General features: G+C 36.1%; 1 long non-coding RNA gene across 1 annotated transcript; it reads left to right on the top strand.

Annotated features, from left to right (window-relative positions):
* The first annotated feature begins 1,221 nt into the window (after positions 1-1,221).
* On the top strand, positions 1,222-27,096 carry LOC148118170 (uncharacterized). The gene is made up of 3 exons (XR_015736338.1): positions 1,222-1,436; positions 8,554-8,663; positions 25,813-27,096. It is a non-coding gene; the product is annotated as an uncharacterized LOC148118170 (long non-coding RNA).

The following is a 27,096-nucleotide window of genomic DNA, read 5'->3' as shown; positions in this document are numbered from 1 at the left end:
ACAATAAAATAATACATTTTATTCTCCCAGACTCTACTGAAATATTGGTATGATCATATATCTGAGCATCATTTGACCCTCATCAGAGATTTTCCTCTGTCCCTAGGTGGAAAATAGCATAATGATGTGCAGGAAAGCTCTTTCTATAAAAAATTAGAGCCTGCGTGGTCCTATGTTATGGTGTTTCAAGTCTTTAAAATCTACCTGGAAGGCTCATATACGTATATTTTAAAGATGGCAGAAATACTCTAACATATTGAAATAGAGGCTCTTGATTCCAAAGTATCAATGTTTTTCAGTCTCAAAATTTACTATCAGACATATGCATTTAGAGTCTGAGATGAATGTTCAAGATATGTTCAGCACTTTTTAAAAGCATATAAACAACACACACAATAACAAAGATATCTATTGTTTCAATTATTTTCAAGGGAAGTATGTAATGCCTCTTATTTTCAAGGGAAGTATGTAACACCTCGTTGCCATCATCAATAAACACTGGATTTTCAAAAAGATCATGCTTTCTGATTTTCTAATTAGGAATGGGCAAAAAGTGAGAATCATGCACAAGAGTATTTATAAGCAAATACACAAAGACTATGTCAATCAAAACAGCAAATTTAAGACTGTGAGAACTATAAAAGCAATAGAATGATAAGAAGTAAGTTTCCTCTTATACCCTATTCTATTCAGAATCTTTGGTGACAGGTAGCATAGTGCTTTAATATGTTATGGTATAATATTTTCAATGATTCTCTTTTCATGAAAAAATTGCAATGCAATGCCAATTTTCACAATGAAACACAGAGAAAAGAGGAAAGGATATGACTCTCTTTGACGCTGTCATATACGAAAACTCTAAGGGAATTATTTCTTTGCAGATACCAGTGTTCAAGACAGAGAGAATAGTGACACAAGTTTAAAGAGAAGGAGAGGTTTCAGAAGCAGGGATGGACAGGATTCACAGATCATAAAAGGTGACACCGAAATGTAATACTGGGAATGAACCAGGACCTGACTGATAATTACCCTAGTAATTTTCTCATATGCTTGTCAAGAGCAGTCTGCCATGTCTGGACCAATGTACATGCAGATTTCAGTTGTAAATATTTGCAGTTGGAGCTGGCATATAGCCAGAGCCTGACTAGGAATGACCCGCTATTGCTGAAGATATTATAAGCTCTCCTTGCCTCTGACTGAAGGACTGTGAGAATTCAAATTTCCCCCGAACAATGAGAAGAATGATCTCAATTCCACCAATAGGAACAAGGCCTGTGGTTACCATGGAAATCCGCATCAGAGCTGCTGACTCATTTCTCCCTCCCATCTCAATGTTTGCTCCAACAGAAAAATACGAAAGTGAAAATAGATGGCAGGAAATAATGTAGTTTCCCTAGGACCAGAATCCAAATATCAAAAAGGGAAATCATTGTGAGGTAAGTAGGAGGTGAATATATCTGACTTCTTGGGTCTGTGTCCTGCATGTGTACCTGAAATTTTCCATTCCTCCCTGCGGGTGACTGATTGTGATACTGTGCTGCCGATTGCAGCTTACTGGTATAGCATTCAGAAATGCCATGTCACAGTTCTTAAACACTTATTGGGGAAGCTTACACTTGAAATTTTCAGGTTCCCAGGTGCCTGAGGCTATTTGTCAACTTAGCAATTATCTTACTGAAGCCTCCAATGGCGCCTAAGATCAGTACATCCCAGTATTGTCATGTATAGACTTTCTAAGAAAATCATCATTTCAGAAAATACATAATCTAAAACGAACCTAGGAATTGCAGATTTTACTGCTGAATCAGTGGTTTCAGATTAGACCACATTTTCTGCACTGCGAACAAAAACGGGTGACTCTTCTCACAAATTCCTTGCTTTTCCTATGGCTTCTGTATCCTGCAGGTCTCTGGGGCACATTTTCATCTCTGATGTTCTTTACAGGGAGGCCTTGACTAAAGTTCAGCTTTTAGCAGGACTGACAGGTTGAACAAGCTGGCAGTTGCTTTTGCCTCGAATCTGCCTATATACATGGAAGTGTCCTTTCTTGTCTGGAGATTTTTGATTGTGAATCTGTCCTGCCAAGTGTATCTGGCTTCTGATTCTTTCTGATTTCTTTTCTGTTTTTACGTGTGTTTTTTTTATGCAGTCAAATTATAATTAAATTTGTTACATATAATAAGAGATTTTAAATTTTATACAAATAAGAAGTGTAAGTATAATTTTTCATTTAGTTTCATTATGATACAAAATATATTTAAGTTGATTAGAGTGCTATACAAGGACGTTGGTGGATTGTAGAATTAAATGTATATTTGAAACCCTCTCCCATATAGACCCAACTGTAATATAGTAGCCCATAGTGTCTTAATGATAAAGAAATGAATTTAGTTTAATTGAATTCAGGAAAAAATTGAATATTTTTAAATTGCTAACATTTGTATTTGCTTGTTTTAATGCTTATAGTTATTTCCACATTTGTCTTTGCATGAAGCTGCCTTCATATTTTGGTTTCTTACATGTAATCGATATACATAAATATTGTTTAAATAATAATTCATAATTATTTATTAAAAACAGTTAGATTAAAATATTAGAAGTTTTCTCTAAATCTCATAAACACTATTAAACTGAAATACACACATATGCAATATATAAATACAATATATATTGTATAAGTACAATATATAAATCTTTAATATAATAAGAGAATTTATTTAAGGAAATTTGATGTCCTCCAATTTGAAACCATCTATTGAAACATAGCACATTTCATGGCCAGCCACTCTGAAAATAACTGTAACTTTTCTTTCCAATTATTAAATATGTTAAATAGCCCCTTTAATAGGAATTCAGTTTTATTTGTCCTTCCATATGCATACTAGGATTTGTGAGCACTGACTAAACTACAAGAATAATGCATTTAATTCCAGTATGTGAAATTTCATTGGGGAAGTGGATTTTTTTACATTAATCAAATGCTGGTTTTATGCAGATGTTTATTGGAGCTGGAATATCTGAGATTGGATTTCTCCTTTGACAGTAATGTGTTGGATTCAAGCCTAGCTGGCAATGAATATGCGGAAATATTACTCTCAGGTAGAAAACATGAAAGTGAAAGTGGATGAGAGGAGAAAAAATTCAGATTACCTCAGACCAGAATCCAATCATCAGTGGGGAACCCATGGCATGGTAATCAGGAGATGGTAATATATCCCACTTCCTGGGTCTGTATCCTGCCTATCTACTGAAGTCCAACATTTCTGCCTGCAGATAACTGATTATTATTCTTTGCTGCCAATTGCAGCTTACAGGTATCACATTCAGAAATGCCGTCGCATGTTCCCTAAACACACTGATTGTGGAAACTGCCGCTTGAGATTTTCAGAATCTGAGATGCTTGTAGCTATTCTGGAAGTATCAGGATTGTCAACATTGGGGATGGATTGAGACAGAGAGCAAAGAAAAAGTTCTATTAATTGTTTGAAATTTATTTGAATAGCTAAACCCTGAAATAGGAAGAATTCACAAGGATGATTGGTTGGGACAATTCTGTTATCTGTCAATGATGTTTTAAATAAACACTGATTGGACAGTAGCCAGGCAGGAAGTATAGGCAGGACAACAAGACAAAAGAAGAGGTGGATCAAAGAGGACAGCAAAATTCTGGGAATGAGGAAGCTCATTTCTCCTCAGTCCTGTTCAGACACTAAAGAAGCAGGATGTGACCTGCCCCACTGAAAAAGGTAATGAGCCATGTGGCTAACATAGATAAGAAAAAAAAATGGGTTAATATAAGTTATAAGAGTTAATAAGATGCCTGAGCTATTGGGCCAATCAGTTTATGATTAATATAAAACTCTTTGATTTTCTTTGAAACTTGATTGCAAGAAAATGGCAGGACAGAATCCCCTTCAAGCAGGCCGCCATGTTTCAGATGACCACAACTAAGACCCTATGCAATAATGGAGAGGGTACTTGAATATCCCTTGCCTTGTGTCAGATTGAGGACTATCTTAAATGTCACCATAAAACCTAAATCCAGTAAAGTATGGAAGCAGATGCAGAGATCCACAGTTGATCACATAGCTGCATACCTACAGTCCGTTTGAAGATCTGATGTAATAAGAACACAAGCAAAGAAATCAAGGTCTTTAAGGAAATACACACAGACACAGATTATCTGAGCTAATGGTAGCCTATAAATTCTGTTCTGTCAGTGAGGGAACTAGCATACAACAAAACTAAGTACTCTGAATGAGAGGGAGAGTTGTATGACTGGGGAAGACTGGAGGAGCAGTGGCAGTGGGACCAGGATTGATTCATCCTGCATGTGCTGAATATAGGTATCCCATTCTCTGGGAGGCTCCCTAGAAACGTCTAGATTTAGTGGAAACAAGATAAATTAAAAAGTGGAACTATGATATATTCATATGAAATAAAATAAACCCCTAAGGAAATTATCTGTGTTAGTGATGTGTCTTTTTAAGGTATCAGATAAATAGTATATAAACAAGCAATAAAAAAACATTAAAAAGGAAAAGAGAGTCTTTACATATAACTTATGGTTATTTAAATGTGATTCAGCTTTTGAATAATTGCAAGTCATAGATGCAAAAAATATGAGTATTGGAATATCTGCCTTTACAAGGTTTTCTTTATCTCCTTGGTAACAAGTAAAGTTACAGTGTTTTTACTCTTTGCAATTGTATTATTTGCTTATCTCATATCACAGAGTAAGAGGGACAGCGTGATTAAAAAATGTGCCAGTTCATTAATATCATGTTTTAAGGCAGTTGCAGATCACAGCCATATCTCAGGTAAGATATTAAGCATCAGCTGAGCAGTTTAAATTCCATGTTCATGTGGTTGTCCTTCAGTTTTTAGACATGAGCATTGAGGATGAAATCACTGCTGAGTAAGTGAAATATGTAAGGAATAAACATAGATATTTTAGAATAAAAATACATATAAAATAATACGTAGCAATGCTAATTACAAATAAATTTTAATCATAAAATTTCTAAAGTTAATTGCAAAAATGACAATTTATATCTACATCAATACATAAATATGGAAAAACAAAAGCCCAGGATAGGCAAAATAATACTATACAGTAAAGGAACTTCCGGTGGCATTACCATCCCTAACATCAAATGCTATTAAAGAGCTAAAGTAATGAATCCAGCTTGTTATTGACATGAAAACAGAGATGGTGTCCAATGGATTAGAACTAAAAACCTGGATATTAATCCAAAAACCCATGAACACATGATATTTGACAAAGAAGCTAAAATAATACAAAATAATACAAGCTGAGAAGCTTCTGTAAAGCATAGGACACAGTCAGTTAGACAAAAAGGCAGGCTAATGAATGGAGAAAAATCTTCACCAACCCAACATCAGACAAAGGACTGTTTTCCAAAATATATAATTTACTCAGGACACTAGACATAAAACTTCTAAATAACTCAATTAAAAAATGTGGTAATGAACTGAACAGAGAATTCTCAACAGAATTTCAAATGGCAAAAAGATACTTATAGTCATATTCAACTTCCTTAGCAATCAGGGAAAAGCAAATCAAAACAACGTTGAGATACCATCTTACACCTGTCAGAATGGATGAAATCAAAAACACCAATGATAGCATATTTGGAATATGGGGGAACACTTAACCATTGCTGATGGGAATGCTTACTTGTGCAACATTTTGGAAATCAGTGTGGCAGTTTCTCAGAACATTGGGAATCAACCTACCCCAGGATCCAGTAATACTACTCTTGAGAATATATCAAAGAGATGCCCAATCATACAACAAAAGCATTTATTCAACTATTTTTATAGCAGCATGATTTGTGATAGCCAAAATCTGGAAACAACCTAGATATGACCCTTAATGCAAGAATTGAAAAAGAAAATGTGGCACACCTACACATTAGAGGACTACTCAGCGGAAAAAAAAAATGACATGTTGAATTACATGCAGATGCTTGCAAATAGACAACACTATCCCGAGTGAGATAATCCAGACCCAAAAATATGAATATTGTAAGTACTCATAAGTGGATTCTAGCCATAACCAAGGACATTGGGCTTATAATTCATAATCCTTCAGAAACTAATAAGATAAACCCAAAGAAAAACACATATTGATCCTCCTGGAAATAGGTAGCAGACAAGATTGTAAGGCAATAATTGGGAGCATGGGAGTGGGGGATAGCGGGAAGAGGATGGAAGGGAGAATGGAGGGCTGGGGAATGCTTGGAAAAGTGCAATGACTGAGATGTAGGAAGGACTGATATGGGAGCTGACAAGAAGATATCTTAATCAAGTGAGCCATTTTGGGGTTGGCAAGAGGCTAGGCTCTAGAGGAGTTCCCAGGTGTCCATGGTGATGTCCCAAACTAGAACCCTGGACAGTAAAGGAGAGGGTGCCTAAACTGGCCTTGTCCATAGTTAGACTGATGATTATCTTGAATATCACCATAGAACCTTGTCCAGCTACAGATGGAGATAGAGACAGAGACCCACATTGGAACCCTGGACTGAGCTCCCCAAATCCACTTAGAGATATTTTAAAAGCTAGAGCAGCACATGTGTAACAGTTTCAAGAAGAGAAATTTTTAGAATTTGTAGACCAGTTCTGCCTTTGATTTCCCAAGGATTTTGGAAAAAGAAAAATTGAGGTGAAAATCCAAGACCATTATAACCTGGAATCAGCACAAAGTATTCTATAATTAGTGGCAGCTCTTAAGGGTGAGTTTGGATTTGCACCATGATAGGTAAAAAGTAGTTCCCTTTGCAATGATCAGAAGTGATACAGAACACTGTTATGCACCAGAAGAGCTGTTAGATGAGGAAACATTTATAGTACTGTTTGCTTATGATCAGCCTGTGCTTAGACAGCTATAGGAAGAAGCCGCTAAGTAAAAGAATAAGGAGCTCTCAAGTCCTTTGTTATTGGTAAGGAATACTGAGAAGTAGGAAATGGTGGAGAATTAAGCAGGAGCATAAACCTTAAGAGATTTAGCAATATCACTTTTACAGAATTAGGAAGGTCTGTAAATCTCATCAGGAAAACACTCCTCTTCCTACCAAAGGGCTGGTTTAGAGTCATGCAATAGTGCAGAGACCTCCTGGAGTAGTGTAACAACTCAGAATTTGTTGTGTATCTCTCTAGCAAGCTACTTTCAAATAAGGTACCAACGGAGGAGAGAAAGAACAAATGTTATTAGAAATAGAGCAAAGATATGTGCAGGAAAAATAATAACTTACGTGTCCCGAGCCCATTTGAACAACTCAAAGAATTAAAAGCAATATGGACCTAGCTTGCTTCAAAGGGAGAAAAAATGTTGGTTCGCAGATTAAAGAAATCTGACCGAATAAATTCTCTTCTTTTTTTATATGCTTACTGGTGAGGGACTTCATAGAAATAGAAATCTTCTATTAAATTTTGAAATAGCAGCATATGCCCAAGTTATTTCAACTGGAGAGAATGCCTGGAATAACCTTCTATCTCCTGGAAAGCAGACTGAAAACATATATAAATTTAATCAAGGTCATGATGAGCTGTTTCACGATGACATACTAATCAAACCGATTAACTGGAGATACAGAAGCTGGACATTTGGGAGATGGATAGCTAGTCAATCACAATACTACTGCAGTGTAAGTTTGCTTTGAGACCATTTAGAAAGAAAGGTAAATATTTTCTGATTACTCTTGAGTATCTGCAGTTATTGGACTCTCATGCAGCCAGTGACATCTTCTTCACAGGAAAAAGATGTTATAGATGTTATCTCTAACAATGAAATCAGTAAATTGGAGATTGATATAAAATTCAAGAAGAGATAATTAGAGTAATTAATGCTTCCATTGCCTTCTCAATCATCCATAACAAAAGATACCTATAATATTGTTTTAGACATAAAATATTATTTTTAACCTTTCCCTGGATTCCCCAAAATTGTCAAATATTTGCATTTAGTGTTTCATCAGTTCATTTCAAAAACCCAATTAGAAGACATCATTAGAATATCTTGTCTCAGGGTATGGCAAATATGTTACCTTATGCCAGAAGTATGTTTCTCAGGCTACAAAAAATTGTTAGAGATCAATTTAAACAAGTTTATATTATCCATTAAAGAATGATGACTTGCCTTTCCTCATAAATGAAGTATGTTTGAAATATATTGTCAGCGTCAGCTGAATCCTGTCTCTGCAGGTTTAGTAATGGCCACAGGGAAAGGGAAAAAATCCGTGTTTTGAATATTTGGGATACATGTTATACCCAGAAAAAATTAAGCGTAAGAAATCAGAAATCATGAGAAAAAGATGACAAACTTGGAATGACTTTCATAAATTAATATGAGATATAAAACCACGGTGGCTTCATGGGATCCACCAAATCCTCTGCTTATCTGTGATATTTGTGAGGCTTGGTCTAATTTTGGGACAGTCGACAGTGAGAGAATGATTTGTACCTGTGTCTTTGGATGTTCCATAGAATCCTGTACCTCATGCAGGATTGATTTTATCTGCCTAAATATAGGGAGAGGTGCCTGGTGTTATGCCAAGTTATTATGCCAAGTTTCTGGAGTCCATGAGAAACCTCCTTCATACTGAGAAAATACTGTAGAGGAGCAGAGTCCAGAGTGAGAGGTGGGTCTGATATAATTTTTCCAGTTACCTGATTTTCTTTTTCTCTGTTAAGTATTTACAGTCAGAGGAATTTTACTCTTTGAAATTGTGTTGTTTTGTTTATTTCATGTCATAGAGTGGGAGGGGCAGCATGAATTGATTGAGCGAAAGGTCACTCTAGAAACCCTGCTCAGGATGCCTGCATTTCAAAATGGTGTGCTTTTCTTATGGCTATTGTTGTATCAGGAAACAGCTCTGAGAAGGAGGTGCTACAAGCCTCCTACAAAAGACTGGCTTAAAAAGAAGTCATGATCGAACCTACTCTGTAATGTTAGCGAGATAGTGATAACACAATCAGAAACTTCATCTGCAACTTTTCTGAAGGAATATAATTTCTAACTCTGCCCTAAATATATTATCCATAGACCCACAAAAAGCATTGGCTACAAAATCCTGAAAAAAAATTAAAACAGATAAAAGTTGGGAGCATGGGGGTGGTGGTAAGAGTGGGAGTGGATGTCTGAAAGGGGAGACAGGGAGAGAAAAGGAAGAAGGGAAAGACTGGAAAGAGCTTGGAGGAGTGGGTGGGTGGAGATGGAAGAATGGTGGATATAGGAGGAGGAAAGAATATATCTACATTAAGGGAGCCATTTTAGGGTTGTCAAGAGACTTGACTCAAGTGGGGATCCCAGGTGTCCATGGGGATGTCCCCAGCTAGGTCCTTGGTGAGCAAAGGAGAGGGTGCCTGAAGTGTCCTTGCCCCACTATCACACTGATGATTATCTCGAATATCACCATATAAACTTCTTCTTTCGTCAGAAGGAGATAGAGACAGAGACCCTCATCAGAGCAATGGACTGAGCTCCCAAGGTCCAGTTGAAGGGCAGGAAGGAGAAGATGAGCAAGGAAGTAAGGACCATGAGCTCCACCAACAGAGGCAGTGTGCCTGTTCTAATGGGGGCTAACCAAATCCATCTGGACTGTGACCTAATGAGCATGGGATCAAATTGGATTCTCTGTGGCTGACAATGGGGGCTGAATGAGAAGCCATTGATAAATGCACTGGGACTTGTTTTTAGTGCACGTTCTGGCTTTTTGAGACTCTAGTCTATTTGGATGCACAGCTTCTTGGCCTCCATGTAGAGGGGAGGGCCTTGGACTACCCATTGGGCAGGGTTCCTTGCCCCCACACAAGCAGGGAAGGGGAGGAAGAAGGGTGAGTTGGGGAGTGGGAAGAGATTGGGAAGAGGGGGGAAGTGTATATTTTCAAATGGAAAAATAAAAAAATTAAAACACATAAAGTGAAGGTATTCGAGAGCAAATTTTGGAAATCTTAATCTTAAATGCCAATTAAAATTAAATAAAACAAATAAAACAATGAAAATGGCTTAGCATAATAATATCTCAAACCGAGGAGTCAAAAGAGGTATAAAAGACTTTAAAAGTAACACTCTTAGCAAAAAAGTCACTGAAAAATATTGGAGCCTAAAAATGAAAGGATAACTTTTTCTGTGTAGTTATATTGAAAGGCATTTAAATTAGAAAAGATCAATGCTAAATTGGTTATACAAAATCACAACAGTTTTTATTCAGTAGGAATAACCATGTATATAATTGTATTACACAATGAAATATAATTATTTTATTATGAGGTAGGATTTATTTTTATACTTTTAATATAAACTTTGTTTGAAAGGAGGAAGAATGAGCATGAAATAACATAGAGTACTCATGTATGAAATTGTAAATCATGTGAAGAAAGTATACACATGCATGCATATAATTAGGCATATTCAATTTCAAACATGTAGATATACACAAAATTATATAAATGTTAGAAAGTAATTAAGGTGCTTCATAGTATATTAGGAGAGACATTGTAAAACTGAACTCCTTATACTATGCGCATTTTCTCACTCAGGTTCAAGTAGTGGTGTTGTTACATTTGTTTCTTGGCCAAAGTAATGACTATAAGTCAAAACTAGAGATTCACAAACCATTTCAGAAATATGCTTACAACTGCCAAAGTGGTGGAAAGAACATGTTTTGGATGTTCCTACATACTTTCATCATCATAGAATGTCAATACTTCAGATATTATTAGGAAATTAAATGGTATTACTACTTGTGCTCTAATTGAAGATTAATCCTGATATTAGCATGACCAATATTCTGCACTCTCATTAGCTGCATACCTGAAAAAAGAAAAGAGTAAGAAGTCTTCAGATATATCATTGTCATAATGGTGAAAATATCAAGAAATCAAGTAAATATTGTTATTAAGACTATATGATGGAAGGTGTAACTCAACCAGCTTTAATGGCTAGGAATCTAAGTCTACGATGATGACAGACTTACATTAAAATAGTACATTTTATTCTCTCAAACTCTACTAAAATATTGATATGTTCATATATCTGAGCATCATTTGACCCTCATAAAAGATTTTCCTTTGTCCCTAGGTGGAAAACAGCATGATAATGTGAAGGGAAGCTCTTTCTATAAAAAATAAGAGCCTGCGTGGTCCTATATTATGGTGTTTCAAGTCTTTAAAATCTACCTGAAAGTCTCGTACATGCATATTTTAAAGATGGCAGACATATTGTAACAGATTGAAATGGAGGCTTTTGATTCCAAAGTACCAAAGTTTTCCAGTCTCAAAATTGCTAGCAGACATACGCATTTAGAGTCTGAGATGAACATACAAGATAAGTGCATCACTGTTTTAAAGCATAAAACACAAGACATACAATAAAAAGGAATGTACTGTATTAATCATTTTCAAGGAAAGTATATAATACCTCGCTGCCATCATCAATAAACCCTGGATTTCCAAAATGATCATGCTTTCTGATTTCCTAACTAGGAATGGGCAAAGAGTGAGAATCATGTCCAAGAGTATTTATAAGCAAATACAGAATGTCAATCAAAACAGCGAATTTGAGACTGTGAGAATCTTAAAAGCAATAGAATGATAAGAAGTAATTTTCCTCTTGAATACCTTATTCTAATTCAGAGTCTTTACTGATAGGTAGCATAGTGCTTTCATATGTTACTGTATAATATTTTCAATGATTCTCTTTCATGAAAAAAAATGCTATGCCATACCAATATTCACAATGAAACTCAGAGAAAAGAGGAAAGGGTATGACTCCCTTGACGCTGTCATATACTAAAACCTTAAGCGAATTAATTTTTTGGAAATACCAGTGTTCAAGACAGAGATAATAGTGCCACAAGATTAAAGAGAAGTCGAGGTTTCAGAAACAGGGATGGACAGGATTCACAAACCATAACAGGTGACACCAAACTGTAATACTGGGAATGGGCCAGTACCTGATTGATAATTACCCTGGGATTTATCTCATATACTTGTCAAGAGCAGTCTGCCATGTCTGGACCAATGTACATTCAGATTTCAGTTATAAATATTTGCAGCTGGAGCTGGCATATAGCCAGACCCTGACTAGGAATGACCCACTATGCTGACGATATTATAAGCTCTCCTTGCCTCTGACTGAAGGACTGTGTGAATTCAAATTTCCCCCGAACAATGAGCAGAATGATCTCAATTCCACCAATAGGAACAAAGCCTGTGGTAACCATGGAGATCTGCACCAGAGCTGCTGACTCATTTCTCCCTCCCATCTCAATGTTTGCTCCGACAGAAAAATATGAAAGTGAAAGTAGATGGCAGGAAATAATGTAGTTTCCCTAGGACCAGAATCCAAATATCAAAAAGGGAAATCATTGTGAGGAAAGTAGGAGGTGAACATATCGGACTTCTTGAGTCTGTATCCTGCATGTCTCCTGAAATTTTCCATTCCTCCCTGCGGGTGGCTGATTGTGATACTGTGCTGCCGATTGCAGCTTACTGGTATCGCATTCAGAAATTCCATGTCATAGTTCCTAAACACTCATTGGGGAATCTTACACTTGAAATTTTCACGTTCCCAGGTGCCTGAGGCTATTTGCCAACATAGCAATTATCTTACTGAGGCCTCCAATGGCGCCTAAGATCAGTACATCCCAGTATTGTCATGTATAGACTTTCTAAGAAAATCATCTTTTCAGAAAATACATAACCTAAAACGAACCTAGGCATCACAGATTTTACGGCTGAATCAGTGGCTTCAGACTAGAGCACATTTCCTGCACTGCAAACAGAAATGGTTGACTCTTCTCACAAATTCCTTGTGTTTCCTATGGCTTCTGTATCCTGCAGGTCTCTGGGGCACATTTTCATCTCTGTTGTTCTTTACCAGGAGGCCTTGACTAAAGTCCAGCTTTTAGCAGGACTTTAGTCAAAGCCCCACTGGCAAAATCCCTCAGTGCAGACCTCTTTATGCCTTGTAGGAACCAATAAGAAGAGAGATCTCTAATCAAGGACCGGAAAGCACAGGACTGAATTTAACTTGATGATCTCATCCATAACTGATGTGTCATCTGTGTCTCCCTCCTTAGCGTGTATTGTGAAAAGAAGCCGAGCAATTGACAGGGGAACACAGGATGAAATGTAATTTACCATACATTTTGCTTACAGTTTACAGCAGATAAAACTTGGCAAAATGTGACAGGTTGAGCGAGGTGACAGCAGCTTTTGCCTTGAATCTACCTATATACATGGAAAGCTCCTTTCCTGTCAGGAGATTTTTGATTGTGAATCTGTCCTGCCCAGTGTATCTGGCTTCTGATTCTTTTTGATTTTTTTCTGTTTTTACATGTGTTTCTTTTTATTGCAGTCAAATTATAATTATATTTGTTACATATAATAAAATATTTCATATTTTATACAAATAAGAAATGCAAGTATAATTTTTCATATTGTTTAATTATAGTACAAAATATATTTAAGTTGATTAGAGTGCTGTACAAGGAAGTGGGTGGATTGTAGAATGAAATGTATATCTGAAACCCTCACCCTTATAGACCCAACTGTAATATAGTCGCCCATAGTGTCTTAATGATAAAGATATGAATTCAGTTTAATTGATTTCTGGAAATAATTAAATATTTTTAAATTGTTAACATTTGTCTTTGCTTGTTTTAATGCTTATAGTTATTTCCACATTTGCCTTTGCATGAAGCTGACTTCATAATTTGGTTTCTTACATGCAATCTATATACATAAATATTGTCTAAATAATAATTCGTAATCATTTATTTAAAAAACAAGTAGATTAAAATATTAGAATCATAATAACATTTAAAACTGAAACACACACATATGCATATTTATATATATAAATATTTAATCTAGTAAGAGAATTAATTTAAGGAAGTTTGATATCCACCAATTTCAAGCCATCCATTGTAACATAGCCCATTTCATGGCCAGCCACTCTGAAAATAACTGTAACTTTTCTTTTCAATTAGTTAAATTCGTTAAATAGCCCCTTAAATAAGGATTTAGCTTCATTTGTCCCGCTGTTAGGCATACTAGGATTTCTGAGCACTGGATGAACAATGCGTTTAGTTTCAGTTTTTGAAATTTCATTGGAGAAGTGGATTTTTTTACATTAATCAAATGCTGGTTTCATGCAGATGTTTATTGGAGCCAGAATATCTGAGATTAGATTTCTCCTTTGACAGCAATAGGTGCTATTCTTGCCTAGCTGGCAATGAATATGCAGAAATCTTACAATACTGTCAGGTAGAAAATATGAAAGTGAGAGTAGATGAGAGGAAAAAAATGCAGTTTACCTCAGACCAGAATCCAATCATCATAGGGGAAACCAATGCGAGGTAATCAGGAGATGGTCATATGTCCCACTTCTTGGGTCTGTATCCTGCCTATCTTCCTGAAATCCAACATTTCTAGCTGCAGATTGCTGGTTATTATTTTTCGCTGACAATTGCAGCTTACAGGTATCACATTCAGAAATGTTGTGGCATGTTCCCTAAACACACTGATTGTGGAAACTGCCACTTGAGATTTTCTGAATCAGGGATGCCTGACGCTATTCTATAACATAGCAATTATTATAGTGGGTCTTCCAATGGCGCATGCGTTCAGTACATTTCCAGTTCCTGCCAGGTATTGACTCCCAAAGTAAAATTTGATTACAGGAAATGCATGATCAAAGGCTAATCAAGAAATCACAGATATTAAGGCTCAAGCAGTGTCTTCATACATTGAAGCCCAATCCCTGCACTGCAAACAGGATCAGGTGGTTCGTGTCAGAAGAAGGGAGAATCTCAGAAATTCTTTGCTTTTATGAGGTATCTATTGCTTCTGTCTCCTGTAGGTCTCAGCAACAGATTTTGTTCTCTGAGTTTGTTCATAGCCAATCACCTGACTAAAGTCCAGGTAAAAGCTGGACTTCAGCCAGGAGCCTGGCTGGCAAAATCCCTCAGTGCAGACCTTTTTATGTCATCTAGGAACCAATAAGAAGAGGGCTTTCAAACGAAGGACTGGAAAGCACAGAACTGCATTTAACATGGTGATCTCATTCAGAGCTGATGTGTCATCTGTGTCTCCCTCCTCCCTATGCATAGTTAAAAGAAGCAGAGCCATTTAAAGGGAAACACAGGATAAAATGTATTTTCTCTTTGATTTGCCTCCAGTTAACAACCGACAAATCTGGCTCATTATGACTGGTTGCCACAGCAACAATGCAGGTGCTTTTTCCTAGATTTCAGCTGTATACATGAAAGCCTCCATTTATATCTTTGGTTTGTAATTGCGACTTTGCAATATCAAGTCCATCTGGCTTTGATTCCCTATGATCTGTTTTTGTCTGTTTTTATGTGTGTTTGTTTATGCTGTTGAATTATATTTAATCGTGTTATGTATAATACATGTAATATGTATTATAACTTAATATAAGGTATGAATACAATGATTCATGTAGTTACATTGCAATACATAATATATTTAAGTCCATTAGAATGTTGTATAAGGAGATGGATGGACTGTAGGAAGAAATGTTGATTTAAAGTTCCCTTGAAAATGGACCCGACTGTAATAACGTATTCCGCTGTGTCTTAATGATAAAAAAGTGAATTCAAGTTATTTCAATTTTGGGAAAAAAATTAAATATATTTATATTCTTAACATTTATGTTTGACTCATTACAGTCATTATAGATATATTCACCCCCACCTTTACAAGAGGCAACTTACATAATATTTCTTATCATATGTAATTAATATATATAGTATGTATGAAATAGTCTCTTAATAAATTTATATGTATTTGTTTTAAAATCCAATATATTTCAAATACGAGAATTTCTCTCAAGATTTCATAATCATTATTAAATCTAAAGAAATTTTTCTATCTTTAATATATATAAAATATATTTAAGGAGGTTGTAGGAACATTAACTAGAAACCATGTATTGGTACATGATGTCCCTACCTGGCAAACTATGCTGATAATAATTCTAAATTTCTTACTCAATTAGCTCAGTACTACAAATACCTGTTCTAATAAGGGTTTGACTTCATTGTCTTTCCTCTATGCATATCGTGTTTTTGAGTACTGGATATACTACAAGAATTATGTATTTAGTTTCAGTTCTTTAATTTTGATTAGGGCAATAGTGCTTACATATTAATCAAAGAGTGGTTTTATGCATATATTTATTCAAACACGCGTAATTGAGATAGGTTTCCTCCTGGGACTGAATTGTGCTATTCTACCCTAACTGGCCATGAATAGTCAGAAAACTTTCTCTTTCCAAATGTCTCTAATGTCCTGAAATGGATTAATACCAGCATGCCTTCATTAGAAAATCAGCATTTAAAAAATGAATTGCAGGTTTACTTTTTCCAGATGAGAATATTCCTGATTGAGACTGCTATATGACTGTATATGTTATATGTAACCATGAAGCATAAAAATTAAGATGAGTATAAATCACAGACCACACAGTTAACCACTCTAAAGATCATTGTATTATTCTTACTCACCAAATATGATATGATACTCTGTAAAAACAATGTCAAATTATCTTTCCTTAATTGTAGATAATAATGACCAGAAATACACAAATGTCTGTGTTCTTCCTCTATAATCCTTAAGCATTTTATGTAATAAGAACAACATGGAAGAAAATCCATGCCCTTTGACCAAAAGTAGATAAAAATACTGTGGGAACAAAAACACTATGGAGAACTACTCAGCAGAAAAAAACAAAGACATATTGAAATTTTCAGGCAAATGAACGATTCTATAAAAATTCATCTTAAGTGAGGAAACTTAGACCAGAATCCTGAGGATGGTTTGAACCAAATCATAGGTGAACAAACATTATAAAGCATAGTTAGGGAACCTATAGTCCAGTACCACAGAGAATCCAAGTCATAAGGTGAACGTTAGTTAAAAATTGATAACCCTGGGAAGAGCAAAACGATAACTATGATGAAAAAATGGAAAAAGATGGGTAAGGTGAAAAGGGAATGCTGAAAGTGAGGATAAGGGAGAAATGGAGAGGAAAGAACTGAAAGGAACAGAATTGTAAAGATCGGTGATGGAGACAGAGAGAAAAGAAAAAGTTCTGTTCATTGACAGAAATATTATAGGAAGAGCTAAACTTTAGAATTGGAGGAATTCACAAGCGTCATAGCCACAACTAAGACGCTATGTAATAGTGGAAAGGGTACTTGAACAGTCCTTTCCTTGTTTTCAGACTGATGACTATCTTAAATGTCATCATAGAACCTAAATCCTGTTAATTGTGGAAGCAGATGTAGAGATCCACAGTTGATAATATGGCTGAGATCCCAACGTCCAGTTAAAGAATGGGAGTAGTAATAATACAAGCAAGAGATCAAGGTCATAATGGGAAAACCCACTGAAACAGCTTACCTGAACTAATGATAGCCTAGAAACTCTGGCCTGACAATGAGGAAACTAGCATACTAACAAACTAGGCACTCTGAATGTGAGGGAGATTTGTAGGATTGGGGCAGAATTTGGGACCAGGGGCAGTGGGACCGGGATTGATTCATCCTGCATGTTCTAATTTTAGGGAACCCATTCTCTGGAAGACTATCTAGCAAAGGCAAGATATAGTGAGACCAAAAAAAATATAAAATACAAATGCAACTATGTTATGTTGAAATGAAATAAAATAAATTAATAATGAAATTGCCTGTGTTAGTGGTGTGTCTTTTTAAGAAATCAGGTAAATCATATATAACCAAGCAAAAAATTACATTTACATTTAACTTAGTGTTATTTAAATGTTATTTGACTCTTGAATAATTGCAAGTCATGAAGAGAAATTGAGTACTGGAATATTTCTTTTTACTAGGTTTTCTTTATCTAATTGGAAACAATTAAAGTCACAGTGGTTTAACTTTTTGAAATTGTATTATTTGCTTTATATGCTTACTTCATGTTACAGATTGGGAGGAGCAGCATGACTAAAAATTGGGTGTGTTTATTAATTCCATATTTTAAGGCAGGTGTAGATCAAAGTCCAGTATGTGGTAAGATATTAAGCATTAGCTGGGCAGGTTTAAATTCCAAGTTCATGTGGTTGTTCTTCAGTTTGTAGACATGATCATTGATGGTGAAATCACTACTGAGTAAGTGAGAATTGTAAGAAATAAACATAGATATCTTATACTAAAATTACATATAAAGTAATACATACCAACACTATTATGAATAAAGGTAATCCTAAAATTTCTCAAGCAGAAAGCAAAAATCAAAATTTATTTCTACATCAGCACATAAATTAAATGTAATAAGTAGGGTGTGGGTACCTACTAATCAAGAACAGGGTACAGAATACTCCTTTATATTGTGTGAAGTACATGTCATTTGGATTGATTTAAGAAATATTGTGACTGCATATTTTTTAAGTAGGATAAGTTTCAGCTGAAAAACAGACAAAAAGTAGTTAGGGAAATTGGAGAATTATCAGTATCATGAAAAGCTGTGAAACGTGGATGTAATCCACATGGCAGAGCACATATAAGAAATATAATTAATTTAAATATTTACATGTAAGTTAGTAATAACCTGAGCTATTTCCTGAGTGTTTAGAATGAATAATAATTTTCTCTGTGGTTACTCAGGAACTGTCTAGTGGGAAACAAAACTCTGCCTTCTAATGATATTCTGATGTGGGAAACTAAATAGTATAAGACAAATTAAAATATATATCTAAAAGTTTCTAAGCAATCAAAAAATTGAATCAAATGTCTATTCTGAATAGTGACTCTGTTCAGCTAGGAACAATGCTAGTGTGAAACAGTGGAATGGCCCTTTAAGAAATGTTTTATGAGCTGGGTGCTGGTGACTACCAAGAGCATAACTCCCTTAAGTTGTCTTCCATCCAAATACTTTATAAGGTTTATTAACAATGAGCTGTATGCTACTCAGTGTAAGAATGGACCCAATAATGTCCCATAGGTGCAGTGATAATCATGGCTCCCTGAGACCTCAACCATGAAGCTAGTCTCTGAGGAGCCCAAAGGTGAGGAGCCAGCTACAAATGCCAAGCAACTGTGAGCAGTGTTAAATTACAATGAATATTGTAGTTTAACGTTTGTCTCATCTAATAAAAGAACAATGCAGTTGTTTAGTAAAGAAAGTTCAGACAGAAAATGCTCCAGATGAACTGCTCTTTGTTTATAAATATTCATGTGCCAGTTTCTCTGCTCGTCTCTTTTTAAATGTTAGTTATGAATTTAAATGAGATAATATTTATGGATCAGTGATAAGATGAATTTAAGTAATTTCTTTCTTTTTATTTACTTTACCTTCATTTTACATTCTAAATAAAGTTCTCCCAAGATTTTTCTTCCACATGTTTTCCTCCCCACAATACATCCACAAAAATTCCTCCCAAAGGATAGGCCACCCATGGAGGGGGGGGCAACATAACTTGGCAAATAAAGCTGAAGCAGTTCAAATCCTACCATGTCAAGATGAGTTAGACATCCAAAGATATGAATTTATCTCTAAAAATTAGATCTTGTACCAGAAATGAGTCCTGGTCCCCCTCCCAACCTCTTAAATTGACCAAGCTACACATCTATCTCCCACAAACAGTTAGTCTAGATCAGTGGAATACAGGCTTCATAGTAGTTGGTATAGAGTTCATGATTTCTCATGAGCTTGCTTCTGTCTCCGTAATATTCTCAAGATCTTCAACATCCCTTGATCATATAGTTCCTGCTCAGTTGGCATTTTGGTATCTCTTTGGACCATTGAAAATTGCTTCTACAATATTAATATACAAAAATTTTGGGAAAAAATCCATCACATACCAATTTAAAAACTACTGCTCAATTTCAAAAATCACTATTATATCCGAAGATTGTATGCTTTTATCTCTTTAATGACAACTCAGTTCATTTAAGCAAGTTGTCGGTCATTCAGTATTAATCCACCTACTGGAACATTAGTAGCCAATTTTGGTAAACATCCTTGAAAAAAATATCTAATGTTCATTTCAATGATTTCACACTGATATGTTTCAGGCATCATTAGTTCTACCATTAGGCATGCTGGGATTTCTGAATTTTTGATATACCACAAGAATTAAACATTCTGTTCTATTTCTTGGAATTCATGAGTTCACATTTACTTATATGAATCCTTTTCAACATGTCTAAAGGTCAGAGAATTCAGACCTACTCTTGCTGCTTCAAGTGTATAAGCTAGGATGCTTGGACCTAAAGTGTTGTTACAGAACAGTGTCTCTAGACAAAAGAGTATATTTACCTAGTGAGTGGTTACTACCTGTTTAGAGAGGTGTAGATTAATTCCTTTTATGATCTTTGTACCATGGAAAGGAAATCTTGGCTCATACGCAAATTTATATTGAGGTACATAAGAACTATGAATGATAAACTTGAAACAGATAAACGTATTCACAGGATGCCCTACAAAATCTATAATATTTCTTTTGCACATTTCTATCTTAATCTTAATCCCAACTGGGAATAGTATAGTCAAAACCCTGACTTAATGCTGCTCAGAAGTGAAGCTCGAGTATGACAGTATAGAATTAAGGATAATGCAAGCTGAAAATAGCACAGCTGTTTACTAAAGAATAAGTGCATGGAAAAATATTAAGAGTGAACATGGGTTGCATAACATGGGAATATAGATGTAAATCAATTTGTAATATAGCAGAAAATTAGTAATTTTTTTGCTATACAATTGCTTGGAGATATTTTAACTTTTTATTGTTTGTTACTTTTTTATTACTTTATAAATAATAACTTTCAAAATTTCTGCTTTGTCCCTTTGTCCCACTACCCTCCCATTTCCCCATCCCTTTCAGTCCTAACAGAGGACAGGGTATACTGTCCAGTGTTCAGCCCAAGGCCCTCCCCCCACACCATTCAGGCATAGGAGGTTAAGCATCCAAATATACTAGGATCCCCAAAAGTCAATGCATGCATTAGAGACAAATCCCAGGCCCATTATCATTAGCTTCTAATTCGGCTCTTATTGTTTAGAGTGTGGGTCCTTTAGTTTCCACTCTGTAGATGGAGGGAGTGTGCCTGCTTTTCATCCCAGCTGCCCTGCAAGCTTACACCTGAAATAATCACACAGAAACTATATCATTTAAACACTACCTGGCCCATTATTTTTAACCTCTTATTGGCTAATTCTCACATATTAGTTTATCTCATCTACATAAATGTGTATCACCACTTGACAGTGCCTTACCAGCATGAGTCTAACTAGTATCCATCTTGGGCAGGAGAACCATGGCATCTTGGACAGGAGAACCATTGTGTCTGCCTGTCTGTCCTTCTTCCCAGCATTCTGTTCTATCCAGTCCACCTATCCAATTGCTGTCCTATCAAAGGTCCAAGGCAGTTTCTTTATTCAATCAATGAAAGAAAAACAAATACAAAAGGACTTCCTACATCATGCCCAAATTGTCAGCCATTTTCAGAGGGTGCAGTTTGATCCCATGCACATTTAGTCCCAGTCCAACTGGATTTGATGTGCTCCCATTAGATCAGGCACACTGTCTCAGTGAGTGGACCAACCCCTCGTGGTCCTGACTATAGTAAGCCAAAAGCTAACATCAAATTAAATGGAGAGAAACTCAAAGTGATTTCATATTCATCATCATGCACAAAACTCAAGTCGGATCAAAGGCCTCAATAGCAATCTAACCACACTGAACCTGATAGAAGAAAAAGTGGGAAGTAGTCTGCAAAACATGGGCACAGGAGACCACTTCCAATGTATAACTGCAGAAGCACAGACATTAAGAGAAACAATGAATAAATGGGACCTCCTGAAACTGAGAAGCTTCTGTAAAGCAAAGAATACAGTCATTAATACAAAAAAGCAACCTACAGAATGGGGAAAGATCTTCACCAACCCTACATCAGACTAAGGGCTGATCTCCAAAATATATAAAGAACTCAGGGAAATGGACATTTTATTTCGAAGAAACCCAATTAAAAAATATGGTACTGAACTTAACAGAGAATTCTCAACAGAAGAAGTTCAAATGGCCAAAAGATAATTAAGGTCATATATAACTTCCTTATCTATCAGGGAAATGCAAATCAAAACAACTTTGAGATACCATCTTATACCTGTCAGAATGGCTAAAATCAAAAACACCAATGATAACCTATGCTGAAGAGGATGTGGAGTAAGAACACTCATCCATTGCTGGTGGGAATGCAAACTTGTACAACCACTTTGGAAATCAGCGAGGCAGTTTCTCAAAAAAGTGGGAGTCAACCTACATCAAGTTCCATCAATACCACTCTTGGGAATATACCCAAAAGATTCTCAAACATACTCTGAATGTCTTTGTTCACCTATGTTCATAGTAGCATTATTTGTAATAGCCAGAACCTGGAAACAACCTATATGCCCCTCAATGGAAGAATAGATAAAGAGAGTGTGGCATATACATATTAGAGTACTACTCAGTGGAAAAAAAAGACATCTTGAATTTTAAAGCAAATGGATGGAAATAAAAAACACTCTCCTGAGTGAAATAACCCAGACCCAAAAAATATGAATATGGTATATACTCACACATTAGTGGATTCCAGCCTTAAACAAAGGGCAATGAGCCTATAGTTTGTCATGCTAGAGAAGCTAAGTAATAAGGTGAATCCAAAGAAAAACATATATAGATTCTCCTAGAAATTGGAAGCAGACAAGATCTGTAGGCAAAAGTTGGGAGTATGGGAGTGGGTGTGTGGCAAGTGAAAGTAGAGACAGGGAGAGAGAAAGGAGAAGGGGAGGGTTGGGGAGTTTTGGGGGAGTGGGATGGTCGATATGGAGGAGGAACAGATTTGGGAGCAGGAAAGCAGATATCTTAATTAAGGAAGCCATTTCGAGATTGGCAAAAAGCTTGCCCCAAGAGGGGTTCCAAGGTGTTCATGGGGATGTCCCGATATAGGACTTTGGGCAGTGGAGGAGAGGGTGCCTGAATTGGCCTTGTCCCATAGTCAAACTGATGACTATCTTAAATATTACAATAGAACCTTCGTCTGGCTACAGATGGAGATAGAGACAGAGAGCCACATCAGAGCACTGGGCTGATATCCCAAGGTTCACTTGGAGATATTTTAAAATCTAGAGGAGCTCATGTGTAACAGTTTCAAGAACAGAAATTTTTGAATTTGTAGAGCAGCTATGTCTTGATTTCTCAAGGATGGTGATATCTTGGAAACAGAAAAATTGAGGTGAAAAATCCAAGACCATTATAACCTGGAATCAGCACATAGAATTCTATTAATTTGTGAGGGCTTATAAGGGTGGAAAACCAAACATGAAGAATAAATGTTGGGCCATACATGAGAGAAAAAGGACCCAACAATTTTTTCCAGAGACCAGGTTTTATTCATCTCAATTAAATATTTATAGTAAGTGGAATTTTATTCTTAGAAATTTTGTTGCTGTGTTTACTTCATATCACCAAATGGGAGGGTCAGCATGACTAAGATAAAAGATTTTCGTGGACATTTTAAGAGAAAGCAATTGATACAAAATTTGGGGAATATTAAAAGCATATTTTATATGTTGTTATATTCTGAGTTCAAACTACACATAACAATGTATGGATATAGTTAAAACATTGGTCCTTCAATGAAACTTACCATAGTATCTAACTGCAAAGCCATTTGAAATTCATTCATTCACAGGTTCTTAGTCAGAGGTATCTTCCCTTCTTATATTCATTACCAAATAAAGTAGAATCATATTTATAATCTCTTGAGAGTACATAGCAAATTTTAAAGTTGATATATTCTAAGTTTTATCCTATATATTAAGGCAGCTCTAGATCAATTCTAAATCTGTGGCATAACATTTTGCATGCACTTCTTTATAAATGAAATAATTAAGAATAATTACAGATATTTTAAATTAAACATACACAGAAAATAATATTATCCAAGTATGTTTATAAACATATTTTCATCATGAAACTTTTTAAATAGATGCAAGAAAGGAAATGTATGTTTTTGTAGGCTTATAAATAAAATGCAATAAAAATGGTGTGGGAATGAAAAATTCAAGACCGTGGTGAACAATATCCCTTTAGAAAGTGTGAATATATATTTCATAGACTGAAATAATAAATAAATGTCATGGCTCATACCTAGGCATGAAAAATTAGCTGAGAGAAACATACTAGGAGGCTTCTAGGGAAATAGGGAAGGAGTCACAGTATTGTGAGGTGCTACAGAACGAAGGACATGACCTTGTTATATTGAGAAATTTAATAATTCACATGACATAGCCTAGATAAGAAAAAAAGGGTATACAATCTAGGGTGGAACCAGTAACAAGCCTAATCCATTGAAAGAGCATTTATAATGATTAACAGTCTCTCTGCGGTTATTTGGGAACCATCTGGTGGGATAAAATATTGTACCTACAAATAGTACTCCCAGTAAGGGCCAGATATTCAACATAATTCATAAAAAAGTATTTGAAAAGAGACAAACCACCCAGTACTGGAGCCAAAAGCAGTTTCTTGATAACCTCTTTCCTTGGCTGAACTCAATCCTAAGGGCAAACAAAGAACGGCTCTAGGCTGAGTGCTGCTAACATATGTATGTCTCTTTTACGAGGTCCATGACATAAAGTTAAATGGGGTTAATGGAAAATGGGAAACAGTCTACTGTAGTCAGCATGGACTCAACAACTTCCCTGACCTACAGAGGTAATAAGGATTCCATGATACCTCAGGAATAAATCTGGATTTTCATAGAACCATGAGAGGAAAATATGGCCACTAATGCCTTGTGTCTACACATGTGTTAATCTGTGTAGTTTTAAACTGCAACTAACAGAGAAGTTTAAGATTTGTCTCCCCTGTCCAGAGAACAATCTGGGGATCTCTCCTTGGACCTGGGATCCCCTTTATAATCAAGTCTCTTGTAAATCCTAAAATGACTCCCTTAGTTGAGATATATACTTCCCTGCTCCCATATCCTTCCTTCCTCCCACCCCCCATAACCATACTGATGAATATTTTGCATATCACCATAGAACCTTCATCTGGGGAAGGATGGATATAGAGACAGAGGCCCACATTGGAACACTGGACTTTACTCCCTAGGTCCAAATGAGAAGTAGAAGGAAAGAGAACATGAGCAAAGAAGGCAAGATCAGAGGGAACCTTCACCCGTTGATGGATGGAGATTGAGACAGAGACCCACATTGGAGCACTGGACTGAGCCCCCAAGGTCTAAATGAGGAGCAGAAGGAGGGAGAACATGAACTAGCAAGGCAGGACCGTGAGGAGTGCATTCACCCACTGATCTAATGAGAATTCACCAAGGCCAGTTGGACTGGGACTGAAGGAGCACATGATCCAACCAGATCCTTGGAATGTGGCTGGCATGGGGTCTTTGTGAAAAGCCATTGACAATGACACTGGGACTTATTTCCTCTGCACATACTGGATTTTTGGAATCGAGTCTGTTTGGATGCTCACCTTCCTGGACCTGGAGGGAGGAGGGAGAAACTTCAACTTCCCACAAGGAAGGAAACCCTGACTGCTCTTAGGGATGGAGAGGGAGGAGGAGAAGGAGTGGAGGGAGTGGGAGGGTGTTGGAAAGAGGGGCATAAATGGAAACTTTTATAAATTAATAAACTTTTATAAATTAAAAAAAGAGTTAATAAGATGCCTGAGCTATTGGGTCAATCAGTTTATGATTAATATAAAACTCTTTGATTTTCTTTGGAACTTGATTGCAGGAACCTGACAGGACAGAATCCCCATGAAGAAGACCGCCATGTTTCAGATGACCACAACTAAGATCCAATGCAATAATGGAGAGGGTACTTGAGCATCCCATGCCTTGTGTCAGATTGAGGACTATCTTAAATGTCACCATAAAACCTAAATCCAGTAAAGTATGGAAGCAGATGCAGAGATCCACAGTTGACCACATGGCTGCATACCTACAGTCCAGTTGAAGATCTGATGTAATAAGAATCCAAGCAAAGAAATCAAGGTCTTTAAGGAAATACACACAGACACAGATTATCTGAGCTAATGGTAGCCTATAAATTCTGTTCTGTCAGTGAGGGAACTAGCAGACAACAAAACTAAGTACTCTGAAAGAGCGGGAGATTTGTATGACTGGGGAAGACTGGAGGAGCAGTGGCAGTGGGACCAGGATTGATTCATCCTGCATATTCTGAGTATAGGGATCCCATTCTCTGGCAGGCTTCCTAGAAAGTCTAGATTTAGTGCAAACAAGATAAAATAAAAAGTGGAACTATGATATATTCATATGAAATAAAATAAACCCCTAAGAAAATTACCTGTGTTAGTGATGTGTCTTTTTAAAGTATCACATAAATAGTATATAAACAAGCAATAAAAAACATTAAAAAGCAAAAGAGAGTCTTTACATATATCTTATGGTTATTTAAATGTGATTCAGTTTTGAATAATTGCAAGTCATAGATACAAAAAATATGAGTACTGGAAAGTACAGGACATTTAACTTGATGATCTCATCCAGAACTGGTGAGTCATCTGTGTCTCCCTCCTTACTGTGTATTGTGAAAAGAAGCCGAGGAATTGACAGGGGAACACAGGATGAAATGTAATTTACCCTGCATTTTGCTTTACAGTAGACAGCAGACAAAACTGGCAAAATGTGACAGGTTGAGCAAGCTGGCAGTTGCTTTTGCCTTGAATCTTCCTATATACGTGGAAGCCTCCTTTCCTGTCTGGAGATTTTTGATTGTGAATCTGTCCTGCCAAGTGTATCTTGCTTCTGATTCTTTCTGATTTTTTCTGTATTTACGTGTGTATTTTTTATGCATTCAAATTATAATTAAATTTGTTACATATAATAAGATGTTTTAAATTTTATACAAATAAGAAAAATAAGTATTTTTTTCATGTAGTTTAATTATAATACATAATATATTTACGCTGATTAGAATGCTGTACAAGGAAGTGGGTGGATTGTAGAATTAAACGTATATTTGAAACCCTCTCCCATAGAGACCCAACTGTTATCT

Source organism: Myodes glareolus, chromosome 24 (assembly GCF_982192425.1).
Source record: "Myodes glareolus chromosome 24, mMyoGla1.1, whole genome shotgun sequence".
Taxonomy (NCBI): Eukaryota; Metazoa; Chordata; class Mammalia; order Rodentia; family Cricetidae; genus Myodes; species Myodes glareolus.
Note: the sequence above shows the minus strand (reverse complement) of the source record. Positions and strands in the feature narration are given on the sequence as shown.